Source organism: Panthera pardus, unplaced genomic scaffold (genome assembly GCF_024362965.1).
Source record: "Panthera pardus isolate Hobbes unplaced genomic scaffold, ASM2436296v1 HiC_scaffold_17, whole genome shotgun sequence".
NCBI classification, from domain to species: domain Eukaryota; kingdom Metazoa; phylum Chordata; class Mammalia; order Carnivora; family Felidae; genus Panthera; species Panthera pardus.
The window spans coordinates 19668092-19682682 of NW_026526732.1; the positions used below are offsets into that span (position 1 = coordinate 19668092).

Here is a 14591-nt window from a genome sequence, read left to right on the forward strand (position 1 = left end):
AAAAAAAAATAACCTTCAAAAAGCACTTTTATTTCCCCAGGGGCTATAAAAATGTCTAGTCCTATTATAAAGACTTTTACTTTCAGCCCAACAGACATGCTCAGAAATGGACTGGACTCTGGGGCAGCTGGGCCTATGGGTTTAATGACATCAGATACATAACAACTGCTACTTTAGGCAAGTCTAGAAATACCCTCTTCCCTGCCTGAACCACATGGCAGGCCAAAATCAAGCAAGCTACACAGCTAAGAAATGGTTTTTAGGCTCTGGGAGCCGTTTTCATTAATTCTTTATCAGTTACATACTGAGTATTTATTGAGTTCTTTAAGTGAAGTGTGGTAGGCTAGTTGCTTTGGGGCTGTATAAAAATGTATAAGACACAATCTGGTGACCCACAGGAACAGAAGTATAGTAGAAAAATTTATGTGCAAAAAATAACCACAATAAAAGTAGGTGTAGAAACTACCATCAGAGCTATGTAAACATGGGAGCTCAGACTGTTCACTTTTTCTAACAAAAATAAATTTGGATTTTGCAGGATAATTATGCGTTGAAGAAAAAGGCATTCAATGAGGAGCAAATGGCAAAAGCAAATGTGTTAAGATTCTAAAAATGACTACTATCCTAGTAAAAAATGACTACATTTTATACTATGTGCTATACACACACACATACTCACCTGATCAGATGGGCCCTACGGAGTGTGTCTGAAGGCAGGTAAGGGATTAAGCTGCAAAGGTAAACTGGGATAAGAATGAGATTTTTAACCCTTCAGCGACATCACACTTCTCTAACAGGACTAAAGGGCGTTCTCGTCTGGGGTGGCCTATAGCTATGGGATCTGGTGGCAGGTGACTAAGTGAATATAGGTCTGGTCTGCTCAGCTTCTGGGGTTCAACACTTACTAGGTAATCCTATTAGGTAGGAAGTGAAGGTATTGTTATGCCCACTTTACAGGAGGTAAGAATGAGGCACAGAAGGTTTAAATGACTAAGCCAGGGGGACTTGGAGAGTCATTTCCAGAGCTCAGAGTATCCAAATCTTGCTTGGCTGACTTCAAATGCACTTCCATTCTCATATCCAGGTTGTCATCCTGTGGCTATAACACTACATGTTGTTGATTTTAGAGTGGAAGGCAAAACATTCATGTCCAGAGATTACCGTAACTGATTAAAGTAAGCAGCAGCAAGCCCAGCGATTTGGGGCTGGTTGAACTGCATGCAAATCATAGAAATGCTAAAGACTGTGGTGGTGCTGATACTTATTTTTGAGGAGCTACAAGAGTGGTTCTAAAGGATTTGGGAGAGTCCAAGCCCTTGAGCATTAGGAATTCATAGTTCATAGAATTTCAGAAGTGGGAGAAGTTTTGAAATCATCCAATTCCTTTATTTTACTAGTGAGGAAGCAAAGGTTCAGAGAAGTCAAGTGAATTGCCAAAGTCATATGGAGAGTGTAGTAAAGGACGTCCAGGTCTCTTTTCTCTTAATCTACTTGTATCAGTCAGGGTTCTCTAGAGAAACAGAACATGCCAAATCTATATCATCTATATCTATATCTGTATCTATATCTATATCTATATCTATATCTATATCTATATCTATATCTATATCTATATATGTATTTATTGAGAGACATTTATGTATTTTTATATATAAGATTCATATATTTATATATAAAGTAAATATATATGTGAAAATTTATTTATGATGAGAATTGGCTCACATGATTATGCAGCCTGAGAAGTTCCATGATATCTGCCATCTGCAAGCTGGCAATCTAGGAAAGCCAATGGTGTATGTTAATATGAGTGTAAGTTCAAAAGCCTGAGAACCAAGGAAGCCAATGGTACAAATCCCAATCCAAAGACCAGAGAAGATGAGATGAGATGTCCCCACTGAAGCAAGGAGAAAGAGAGAAACAAAAAAGATGGGAAATTCTTCCTTCCTTTGCCTTTTGTTCTATTCAGGCCATCAACAGGTTGGAGGTGCCCACCCAAGTTGTGGAGGGCATTCAATTTACCAAATCCACCAACTCCAATGTTCATCTCATCCAGAAACACCCTTGCAGACACACCCAAAGCTAATGTTAAATCTGAGAACCTTGTGGTCAGGCAAATTGACACATAAAATTGACCATCACACCACTGCCGATGGAGAATGAAGACCTATTTTCTTAGTCCTTTAGAATAAGTATTGAAAGTGGCAACGGATGAGATGGGAAAAGAATAATGGATTAAGGAGCGGAAGAGGGTGAGCTTAGCATTGCTGTGTGTGTCCAGAGGAGAAGATACTCCTGGGGCGTTTACCAGAGCTGGGACACCAATGTGAAATTGTAAAGTGTCCTGCCTCCTTTTGGAAACACTGTCTTCAATTTCACCATGTTCAATTTTATCATGTCCCTCCCCAGATGAGGAAGTAGAAAAAGGTAAGTGGTCTTGAATATGTCTGAATTTTCAACTCAGAGTGACTGAGAAAATCACTAAATCGTATTAGATTTAAATGGGATTGGTTAAATTGCTTCCTACATAAGAAAAATTGGGGGTTCAGAGTCATACGTTAAAATTGGTTGCAGAAAATAAAGTTAGGGTTCAGTAACACCTGAGAATACTACGGTAAAAATTCATATTTATAAGATTTCAGGTGAAAAAAAATCCTGAGGTTTAAAAAAGCTTTTAAGCTTCTGTGCTATTGAACAGAGAAGGGTGAAAATTCCTGGTCTGTTCTACAGAGAAATTTAGTGATTTGCCCAAGGTCACAAAAATTAACAGGCTGGAGCAAAGATATGACCCGGGAATGTGTCTATCCTTGACTTTTAGAATCTGTGCAAAGCAAAGGAATGCCACATGTTACTAGGTGTTGAGCAGGGTAGAATCCTTTTATAAACACACTGACCTCTTTGTGTTGAGGTACCTTAGGGCAGATATCCTTGGTTCTGCCCAGGGTGATCTGAAGCCCCTCTTAGTGATGCCTAGGTAGGTTGGAGAGACCTTTACTGTCCCAAGGGAAGAACAGACCAGGACCTCCAACCACTTGAAGAAGTCTGCCCTCCCTAAATCCGAAAGAGGAGATCCGTAAGTTTGCGTAAGAATCCCTGGGACTTTAGAGAAGCAAAGGGCTGAGGACTGAACTTTGACATTTGAAGTTAGAGTAACTTGTATCCTGGACAACGAAAGACCTGTAGGCAAGAAGGAACACCAAGTGCCCTAAGAAGAAACTCATGAAAAGAGATGGGATAAATTGTACTGGTAACGTTGGCACAATAACTTCGAGTGTTAGGAAGAACAGGTTCAGATTATATAGACCCAGTCTTCAGCAGTGGACCCTGGTGTCACTATTGCTTGTGCATTGACCAGACTTTATATTTTTCTCTCTCACTGACCCACCACCTGTCCTTCCCGTATAGAGGGAACACTTTGGAATGAGTAAGCCTGTACTATTCTCAGTTAAGTTGGTAAGAGGGAACCTGAATAACGTGATGCTGGATGTTTTTTTCCTAATAAAAAAATTGTGGGAATTCAAAAATTAACTGGGAGGGAGTAGAAAATAAAAAGTGATGTGATCTATAAACTGAAAAAAGTGACTCATGCAGGCTACACAAGAATATCATCAGCTCTACTAATCTGTAGATAATTTTTTTAATGTCTTATTTATTTTTGAGAGAGAGAGAGAGACAGAGCATGAGCGGGGGAGGGGCAGAGAGAGAGGGAGACACAGAATCTGAAGCAGGCTCCAGGTTCTTAGCTGTCAGCACAGAGCCCAACGCAGGGATCGAACCCACGAACCGTAAGATCATGACCTGAACTGAAGTTGGATGCAGGCGCCCCAGGTAATTTTTGTTCTCAAATTCTCCAATTCAATATTTTAAAGAGCTCATGCACCTCAAATGTATTGGTGGATGCTATGGTGAAAAAGACAGGCATAGCAAGAATACTTTGAAAAAACTAAAAAAAGAAACTTTGTGAATTTCCGGGGAGAAGCTTCTATTATAATTATTTAATGAGACCCTAATTTTGAATGAAAAAATAATGTACTTAATGTTTTATCTTAGCAGGTTTTGCCAATTGTTCTTATCCAGTTTCTTCAGTTGACCGACAAAAAAGTACCAATAAATGCGCAGTTAGGTGAGCAAAATAATTTCTTGTACTTTTATTCCCCTTAATTTGTGAAGGAGTGCCTTATTTCTTTTTACCCCATTGGGTACCTTAACAACACATATTCAAGGTTCGCTACAAAACAAATAGCACAAATAGCAAATGATTTAAGTGCAGTTATAGAAATAATATACAAGAAGATTACTTCTGACCTTGAACTTGCATGCCAGTGATAAGCATTACATCTGTACCTATTCAGTTATTTCCATTATTAATTTTGCTGCTGGCTCCCTTTGGAACTTAAAACAAATCATCTGTTTGTATCAATTGCCTTCTTCAAAACAATAATAAATAATGTTATTCTTAAAAATCCACACACAAAAAAATGAAAATTCAAACTCTTTTTCAATAGGCTACAGTGCCTTTTAGAGGCAACTGTCCTCAAGCAGAAAGAAATGAGGGAAAAAGCCCTTTCATAACATGAGCAGGAAAATGGGTCTCCCTGTGGCGCAGGAGATAGGAGGTTTCTTTCTGACGGTGTTCCTGGACTTCACAGAAGACATGTATTTTGGGAGATTCAGTTTGAGTGTTCACAGAAAACTGTGTACAATACACTTCTACCAATACCATGTTGGTCAGTGGGAAGAGAAAGACATACAAGAGAAAGTCACAGAGAAATGTAATAAAAGCTCGATTATTTTGGCAAATATGCTACGTTTAAGCATTCATTTGTTTTTTGGACTCTGTAGTTTAAACCCCATAAAGATGATTTGGGGTATTGGCCTCTTCCTTGGCTAGTTTATGGGCCCAGATCATGTACGTCTACTCTAACCTCACCTACTAACACGCTAATTGGCTTTTCCAAGCCAGCAGTTGATAGCTATGTGCACTCTGGCCATTGCGATTCTGAGAAAGATGGGCAAGTTGGCTTTCTCCACTCTTCTACCAAACCTCTGCTCAACACTTCTCGGAGGTGCTGTATAAATCAGATAATTGAAGAGGTTCCTGATAGCTTCGCTCTCTTCTTCCTTACATAGTTACCTTTTTGGTGACTATATTTGCCCATAATTTAGAATCACTCAGTGGGTTAAATGGGTGTGTGGAAGTGAATGAAACCCCATTCAAAACTCCATTCATGGAAACAGATTTGAAATATGGAATTCACAACGCATGTGGCCAGACAATAACATCCAGCAAACCAGCTAAAGATTTGAACTTCTCAACCATTTCGCGTCCACTTCACTTCTTGTGCCACGGCCTGTTAGCAGCTTTTCTGGCACATGTCAGCAATGCCCCGTGACACCAATGCCTTAATTTCTTCTAGGAGGGTTGCAGGTTCGTGTTTCTGAAGTCCAGACCGGATTACTCATGAAACTCCAGCCATAGTTCTGGGCTCTCCACGGCCTGTTCCATGTAATTTCATTTAACCCATAGATTCATATTTGAAGATTGCGGGGCATAGGCTACAATTCCTTAGCATGACTGAGATGACCAGTACAACCTATGTAGGCGCCAAACCCTGCCATGTGGTAGAATACAGGATTTGGAGTGAGAAGCAAGCCCCAGCTTTCCCTTGTGTAACTATGTGGTTTCTCCCATATATTCGCCGTGCCTTGTGCCAACCTTGGACCTCTGAAGGTCAGCTTTATCCTCTGGTATGTAGGACTGTATTGCTGAATAACGTAGCCAGGAAATACATGGCTAGTTCTCGTACAGTTTGCTATGGGCCTGGATGCTACATCATTTCAGATGGAAAACAGAAACTCACCCACTCTTCCCAGAAGCTCAACTTTTGCGGCTGTCGGAGGAGCTCCTGTGCATGTTTGCTGGAAAGAGCTCAGAGATATGAGAGTTCAGTTTGTGGAGCACAGCCAGGGTCTAAGGCTCCTTCCCACAAATACATACACTGTAATGGTGGAAAGGCCAAGGATTGTGGAGAGGTCTTGAGCCAAGCATAGAGTCACTGCTCCAGTCCTTGGATCTCTGCCAGTCTCTCCACTCCCAAGTAAATGTGGGATAATGTATTGTGCTCTTCCAAGGCAAAGCAGATCAGGGAAATTATTTTATGAAAAGTACCTGGGAGTTTTGCCAAGCTCATTTTTGGTTCATTATACCATCTATTATTAATACATTATCACATAATGATCACTTGGCCTGATGTTTTTTTTTTACCCCATGAACACAGTGGTGGTTTTTCCCCTTTCTGTGTGTGCAGACAATGTAACTGAGTCATCGTCAATGTTGAATTTTAAAATTTGATCATCTGAATATTGGAAGAAAGAATCATTCTAATGATTGCAGTTCTTCTGAGCAGTTCTTAACGTATTTTGTCACAAGGCTCACATTTCAGAAGATAGAGAAAAGAAAAATAAAATTACCATTATGGACTGAAGTCTGAGCAGCTGGTAAAAAAATGTGAGGTGAAGTGAAGTCATAAAGAATGTTGGGAGAAAGTAACTATATCACCATAGTTTTCATCATAAACTTGGAGGACATACAGAGAAAACACAATACACAGGTTTTTAAGTGATCAGAGAAAAAAAATAGGAACATTTCCATGACTGGAAGTTTTAAATAGTAAAGAAAACTCAAAAGGAATGAGATTTCCAAAATATTGTAGTGATACAATCTTGGAAGATCTTGATAATAAGGCAGTTAAGGAACTAGCACAGTAGGAAAGGCTCACTGTTTACTTTTAGAAGGCATTTAGGCCAGAAATGGAAGGGTCAGGGGCACCTGGGTGGCTCAGTTGGTTGACTGTCCTACTTCTGCTCAGGTCATGATCATGTAGTTCATGAGTTCAAGCCCCGCATGTGTTGACAGCTCAGAGCCTGGAGCCTGTTTCAGATTCTGTGTCTCCCTCTCTCTCTGGCCCTCCCCCGCTCATGCTCTGTCTCTCTCTGTCTCAAAAATAAATAAACCTTTAATATTTTTGTTTTTAAGACGTGCCTGTTTGGCTTAGTCACTTGAGCATCTGACTTCGGCTCAGGTCATGATCTCACGGTTCGTGGGTTCGAGCCCCGCGTCGGGGTCTGTGCTGACAGCTCAGAGCCTGGAGCCTGCTTCGGATTCTTTCTCTGCCCCTCCCCCACTTGTACTCTGTCTCTCTCTGTCTGTCAAAAATAAATAAATGTAAAAAAAAAATTTTTTTAATGTTTTTGTTTAAAAAATTTTTTTAATGCTTTATTTATTTTTGAGGGAGAAAGAGAGACAGAGTGTGAGTGGGGGAAGGGCAGAGAGAGAGACACACACACACAGAATCCGAAGCAGGCTCCAGGCTCCGAGCTGACAACACAAAGCCTGACACGGGGCTTGAACTCACGAATGGTCAGATCATGACCTGAGCCAGAGTCGATGCTTAACCGACTGAGCCACCCAGGTGCCCCAATTTTTTTTGTTTTTAAAAAGGAAAGGTCAGTGCATAAAGAAGAATCTATTTTTATTTTCAAAATTTTTTGTTTGTTTCTTTATTTATTTACTTATTTATTGGGAGAGAGAGAACAGAAGCAAGGGAAAGGCAGAGACAGAGAGAGAGAGAACCTGAAGCAGGCTCCAGGCTCTGAGCTTTCAGCACAGATCCCAAAGCAGGGCTCGAACCCCCAAACCATGAAATCATGATCTGAGCTGAAGTTGGACGCTCAACCAACTGAGCCACCCAGGTGTCCTAAGAAGAATCCATTTGTAGAGACCCACATGGGATCTGTTTACAAAAAGGACTAATGCGTGGTCCTATTTTATTCATCTTTATAACTCCAGCATCTACTATAATGTGACAGTCACCACTGTTTCCTTCTTGATTCCAGGGTTTGGAGAAATTTTAACACAAGTTCTTATAATAAGTTGCTGATGAGATCCCAGCGTCATTGTTGACAACATGTGGTGACACGTGGAGAATGAGGGAGGCATCAAAAGATGCAAAAATACCATGGCAGAGACATCTAGTTGCTCACCCCAAGAGTCAGTCTCTTTTTCTTCTTTCCTAACAGGACTAGAGTGAACTAAACAGAAGTAACTAAACTGATTTCATTTGGGGCAATGTTTTCAATGGCTGGTGACAATATTCTGGCCAAGGAAACACAAGAGCAGGTGTTAATGTGAGTTCTGGGTTGACCAAGATCACTGAGCCAGGGAGAGTGGCTCTTTTTTCTCTCTGCTGTTCTGGCAACTGTCATCCTGTAATGAAGCCATCTTGGGTCATGGCAGAGTCCGAAAGAGGGAGGTTATGAGCTGAGAACAGTGAACGTGACAATTGAGACACGGATTCTTCATGGCTCCACGGACTGTCTGCCACTGACCTGTCTATCTCTGGATTCTCTTATTTCAGAAAAAAATAAAACACATCTATTTGAATGAGATTATGTTATTAATGGTGAATGTGTTATGCAACTGAACCTAATCCTAACTGATAAAATATCCAGAGTCTATAGACGGGCTTCAAGGACTAGACACAAGTGTGTGTAAATCCCAGGAAAAACCCTTGAAGAGAATTCTAAGTCACTTTGAAAGCACTTTGGGAAAGAAATTGTGATTTATAGGGGATAAGACACATTCAAAAAGAATAATTATTGCCAAATTACCTTCATTTATTTGGACCTCGGTATCAGATTAGTAGCTTTCATTTAACAGCAAACACGTGGGGAAGATTGACTACTTGCCAGGTGCCGTTTGAAGTACTTTACATGTTGTATTTTTTTATAATCATCGCGCAGGTACTGTGAAAATCCTCACCCCGCAAACAGTGAAACCAAGGCACTAAGGTTTAAATAACCGATCCAATGAGACATGGTTATGAAGGGATGGAGACAAGACACAGCCCGAATAGCCTGAGTTCAGAGGTCGCTCTAACTCGTACTCTACATTGTCCTTTAGAGGAAAGCCGTCGACAACCAGTGGATTACAATTTTGCCGCTAGACACAATCTCATAATAGTGGCATGGAGACATGGGAGATGAGCACTTGGATAAATTTGTGATGCTCAACCACTGTCAGCCTGGAAATCTCCTGATATATGTCAAGGTTCTTAATCCATTCATGTTTAGAGTTTTATTAATGGCTGCAGACACAGAAGAGATCTTTTATCAAGTGTGTGAGGGCCAAAATAAGTTTAGCCTGCAAAAGAGAACACCCGTGGAAACATGGGAGGTCTCATCAAAATAATTATTCCATAATTTTAGAGCCTTAGCAGTCTCCAACATCATCAGTTTAGTGGCTCTTCCTGGAGGCAAGAAGGCAAAGTGATACAAAACCTATGGGGACAATATTTTGCAATACTGTAAGAATTGACAATATATTGAATAAACATGTACATTTACCCTTTAATCCAGAAATTGCATTTCTAGGGCATTATTGCAAAGATACACTAGTGAAAATGAAAAAAAAAAAAAGCAGCAAAGGAGCACAAATTCATAAAGCTCTCCATTGTATACTAATTACATATAACCTAGTTTCCTTAACAAATAAATTGTAAGAAAAAAATAAAAATGAAATGGACAGAGGGCACCTATAGAGTCAAAGAGACTTAACTAATTGTAGTGACAGGTCCTTATTTGCATCCTGATCCAAGCAGAGAGAGACGGGCGGGGAGAGTCCATGTTGGAGAAAGATGAACTCTGCCCTTAGAGTTAAGATACTTAGGAATTGTTTTTAATTTGGGAGAGAATAACAATGGCATTGGGGTTGTTACAAAGTCAGAGCCCTTATGTCTCAGAGAAGCTTTAAATCATTATGGATGACTTGATATGGTATCAGGGATTCGCTTCAACACAAACCCAGGGAGGAGGGAACGCGGGTGAAGGTAAAGGTGAAATCAGATGAATCTCAAGCTGATATCTTTACAGCTGGATGTCAACTAAAAGGAGCACTCATTATCCCATTATACTGATTTTTGTATGTTTGAAATTTTGCATTGTAAAAAGTCATACTTAAACCGTATCTCTGTTGAAACTAAAATATTCAATTTGCCAAAAAAAAAAAAAGTTTTCCCACTTGAAACGTACGGATGCAGATCTTTAAAAAAAGAAACTCACCAAGAAGGAAACACAATGAAATCCTTAAGGAAAAACTCACTGAATTTAAGCACAGGTCATTCATTCGATCTTTCGCAGAGCTAAGGAGCCAATTTGGGACTCCAGAAACTTACTCCAGTGGTCTATTTTGTGGCTGGCTTGCAGTCAAAGGGCACTGATGTCAAAGGCAGTGCACTGTTTTCTGGGTTGCTGGAGGGGAACCAATCAACCAAAGTTCTACAGAGACATATTTTGACTCAAAATAACAAAAAGTCTTTCCTACAATTGGAGCTACTGGGCAGCACAATGGGATTTTTCTCTAGGTTCTGCACAGCCCCAGGCGGGGTGAATGCCTGGATAGAGGCTTGAGGGCCCCTGGTATTGTAAAGGATGTGACAAAGAGAATTCCTGTATCAGCTTCGAGGCTGTGCGAGGTGACCTTGAACCTCCCTTCCTAGTTGATGATGCCATAATTCTATAATGAGAGGATCCTTCTTGTTTCGACACATAACCCATAACTCTTGCTGGAGGGCCGGCATGCACCAAGGGCAGCATTAGTACCTGACTTGAAAGAAAAACACTTGATTGTAAGAAACAAACTGATACAGTCCTTCAACAAACTAAAAGCTTGAAAACTCAAAGTATTAATGCTAAATATTTACAGTTGTAGTAGTTTGGCTTTTAATACATATATTGAATTCTTAGAAAGTGCAATGGGCTAGAAAATAGACCATAGAGAATAAAGGAGACCAGGCCCTGGTCCCAGTTCTGAGTGCCCAGATGGATCTGGGACCCCCTGCCTCTGCTCTGCTCCCCCTCTGCTGGGAGCTGCCCATGGCCCACCATTCCTGACCAGCTCTTTCCTGCATGGAAACTTGCTCCTAGACAAAGTTCTGATACCTGCCTTGTAGAGCCAAGTGTGAGCTAAAAGCAACATGTCGCCATTCTCAACCATGTTTCTTAAAGCTTTTTTTCTAACCAGAGTGAAAAGACTTATTTTTCTTAAAAAAAAAAAAAAAAAAAAAAAAGAATTCCTAGTGTCAACAAATAAATGGGGTGATAATTGAGGTTGGAGTTCTGGAATGGTACAGTAGAACCGACCCAGCTATTCTGATGATTACAGAGAGAAGTTAACTCCACGGTCTACATCACAGTGGGTCAGGGCCCTGCTGCCTCAGGCCAAAGGTGAATGCCATCTAGGACCTCAGAGTTAGCCTTACAAGGGCAGATCAGGAAGGATATAGCGCCAGCCTTCCAGAGAGAGCCATAAAGGAGTCCATTCTGCCCCTGTGATACTATTAACTTCTCCTCCCTGCCACTTTTTCCTCTGATTGTCAGTGACATGGATCTCGGCTCCATTTTATATGGGATATTTATGATATAATTCTAGTAGCCCCTGCTTTTCAAGAGATGGTTATAAACACCAGATGGATATTACAAGAAAATTGGATTGCTCTGTGGTGAGGGAGATATGGAAAGGCCTTTTCTGAACCAAGCAATAGACAAAATTGTAACAATAAGTTGTGTTTGAAATAAAATGGTTCCTAGATCAGAGGTGACACTGCCTTTTGTAAAGTGTGAAGCTGTTCCTTCTTCTGGGTAGAATGAGGATTTTAAAAAAAGAATAACACGGATATGTTATGATCTGCCTTAATTCACAAATATCTACCTATATCTATGAATACAACAATAAGAGTCTTTAAATGTTTCCATGCTTGATGGAGAGCAAATCTGATTTGTCCCTGCAGATAAATTATCTTGAGCTCTAGAGTTCTAAAGGGTTGACTTCCAACAGTCACCTGCTAGATTTCCAACACATCCGTTACTCAATTATATCTCCTCTTTTACATTTCAGGCCCTATGTCAACGTGCCCTTGACATTGCCTTTCAGTTCACTCTCCCATCTTCCTTAATCATTTCAGCACCTAACTCATAATTTTGCTTCTTTGTGTGACCTCTGCCAGCATCCTTGGTGCCCTATCAAGTTTATGACCATTCTGGAACCTTACCATAGCGCATAACAGCTTGTATCGTAAATTTTATAAACACACTTTTATCCACCTGTAGACTCGAACTATAACAAAAGTTGCATTTCCCATTCAGAGAATGCTCTGCTGCAAATGTGAGCTTACCCGACATCTGCTATGACCCTGTGTGTGGTGGGACAGCTTTTATCTCAAGCTTACCCTGTCCACCATCCCCATCACCTAAATCCTGCATAGAGGCTGGCATCTACCAAGGTTACAATCACAGAAGAGGGCTTTGAAAAATGTAATCAGGCTGAGAAGGAGATGTACTTTTGGGCAAATTTGTGAGAAAAGTGGCAGGAAGTTAACCTCAGTGCAAAATGTTTGCTTACCCCTCTCTTTCCACAGGCCAGATCACCATGAGGGACCCGCACTCCTTGCCAGTCTCCAAGCTTTCAGTGGCCTCTGTTCAGAGGTGGGTCAAACACCCAGTACCTCACCCCAGGGCAGAGGCAAGTGGCAGCAACAGGGATTGTTACTTCGTTTTAGTTTTTGTTCAGTGGGCAGTGATCGGAGGATGAAGAGGCTGCAGGAAAGGGCACGCATTGGGCAGAACAGGGGCCTCTCTTGTCCAACAGTGGGGCTCTCTAAGGCCCTGTGACCACAGATGGAGCTGGAGGGCAGACTGGAATAGGTCACAGAAGTTATTTTCAAGTCATCACCATCTCATGGGTTTTGAATGTATTATTTGACATTATTAAAGGTCCTCTAAGGTTCCACATAAGCCCTTTAGCCAGCTAACAGTTAAAGTTTTATGTCCCAAAGTAAGTAATGAGTGTTGGGGTTATAACTGTGAATTACTCCATCTCAATGTCTAGGTGAAAGTACATTTGGATGAGGAAGGACTGAAAAGGGGGTATTTCTAGAAGAAGGTGCCAAAACAGGGCTCTGGGCCAATTTGTTGAAAGCTAATTTACTAAAATTAGCTTCATGAATGACCAATATCCCGACTCACTGAGAGCTTTCTTTGTAAATTTTCGTTTAGTTCCTCCCCCTACCTCTGCCTTTCCTAGACCGTGGCTCCGAGCTTGACCCTGCCTCTCTAAGAAAACAACCTGGGAAAGCCTCTGAGAGGGGACAAGAGAAAGCACAGGTTAAGGTAAAACAAACTTAAGGGTCCCCAAAGTTTTGCAAATTGAGCATTTGGCAAGTTGTTTTTCAGTAAATTGATGGCTGGGTACACTGACTTGCCTTCCCCAGAGCAAAGCTATCTCTCACTTGTCTCTCTCTTTCCTAGCACAGGCTCCTGTCTCTTTTACACTCAGTTAAAATAAGAAGGGATGATATCTGCAAAGACATGAATTCCCAACTATGCACACTTGCGCCCTGAAAGATGACAGATGTGCACACCTGTGTGTACAAACCAGTATGGAGTTTGAGTCCCTGGGGGAAGAAAGACTTCCGAAAGGTCATCTCTTTCCCCTATGCAGACAATCTCACCTTGTTAGGCCACCTTGAGGGAAAAAATCACCAGAATTCTTGTGTGAGTCTTTCTGGCCATGGTGGGTCTCTTAGTTACTAAAACCGAGTAACCTGGGGGGCACCTGGGTGGCTCAGTCTGTTAAGCATCTGACTCTTGATTTTGGCTTAGGTCATGATCTCACAGTTGTGAGTTCGAGCCCTGTGTTGGGCTCTGCGCTGACAGTGTGGAGCCTGCTTGGGACTCTCTCTCTCTCTCTCTCTCTCTCTCTCTCTCTCTCCCTCTGCCCCTCTCCCACTCTTTCTCTATCTCAAAAATAAATAAACATTAAAAAAAAAACCCTGAGTAACCAAATTAAGCATTGTTCCAACCTGGATCCCCATGCCCAGTCCCTCTCTGATTTTCTTGGCTGTGAATATTTCCCAGTAAAGATCCTGAGTCTCTATAAAAGCATCAGTCTATGCAAGAGGCATTGTTTCATCGTCTCAGATGTCTTAAATGCCAGAGCCTCCCACTGCATGGCCCTGTTTCTTCCGCTGCTACACATTCTTATCTTTTATTGCTTACATCAGAATCTTTGCCCATTAGAAAGGTCCTTACAGAAAATGTCAGAAATTCAAAAGAAAACGACAGAGGAATACGAATTAGAACAACAACAAAATACCACTTTTAACTTACAAAGTTGGCAGAGCATACAAAAAGGAACTGTATCAGTGTTTGCTTAGAACTGGTGAAAAGACAAATTGGCATCATGTGTCTGGAAGGACCTTTGCAAACACACACTGAGTATCTTAAAATGTCTGTTGATCTTTAATTTCTCTGCTAGGAATTTTCCTAAGGAAATACATATGTATACAAAGACTATTACCCCAATGATGTTTACCATTGTAAAAAAAAAAAATGGAGTTATCTTTAATGTCCAATCTTATGGTACCAGCTGAATATATTATGCTACATTTATATGACATATGATAAGGAATACTATGCAGGTATTAAAAAATTATCACAATTAGTAAAGAAGGAAAACAACAGAATTTAAAACAGTATGT

The 14591-nt window shown here is 40.8% G+C and overlaps 1 long non-coding RNA gene across 12 annotated transcripts in view; it reads left to right on the forward strand.

Annotated features, from left to right (window-relative positions):
* The window catches only part of LOC109252505 (uncharacterized), a 278187-nt gene extending 264927 nt beyond the window's left edge, over window positions 1–13260 (forward strand). For 2 of the 12 annotated variants that reach the window (XR_002074050.2, XR_002074049.2), the window contains 4 exons: window positions 539–717; window positions 4048–4120; window positions 6306–6510; window positions 7894–8443. This is a non-coding gene — a long non-coding RNA (uncharacterized LOC109252505). Of the gene's footprint in view, window positions 1–538; window positions 718–4047; window positions 4121–4960; window positions 5353–6305; window positions 6511–7893; window positions 8444–12470 lie in introns of those variants that run through there. The other 10 variants (XR_008422857.1, XR_008422856.1, XR_002074052.2 and 7 more) reach the window with 10 other exon arrangements.
* Window positions 13261–14591: the final 1331 nt, after the last annotated feature.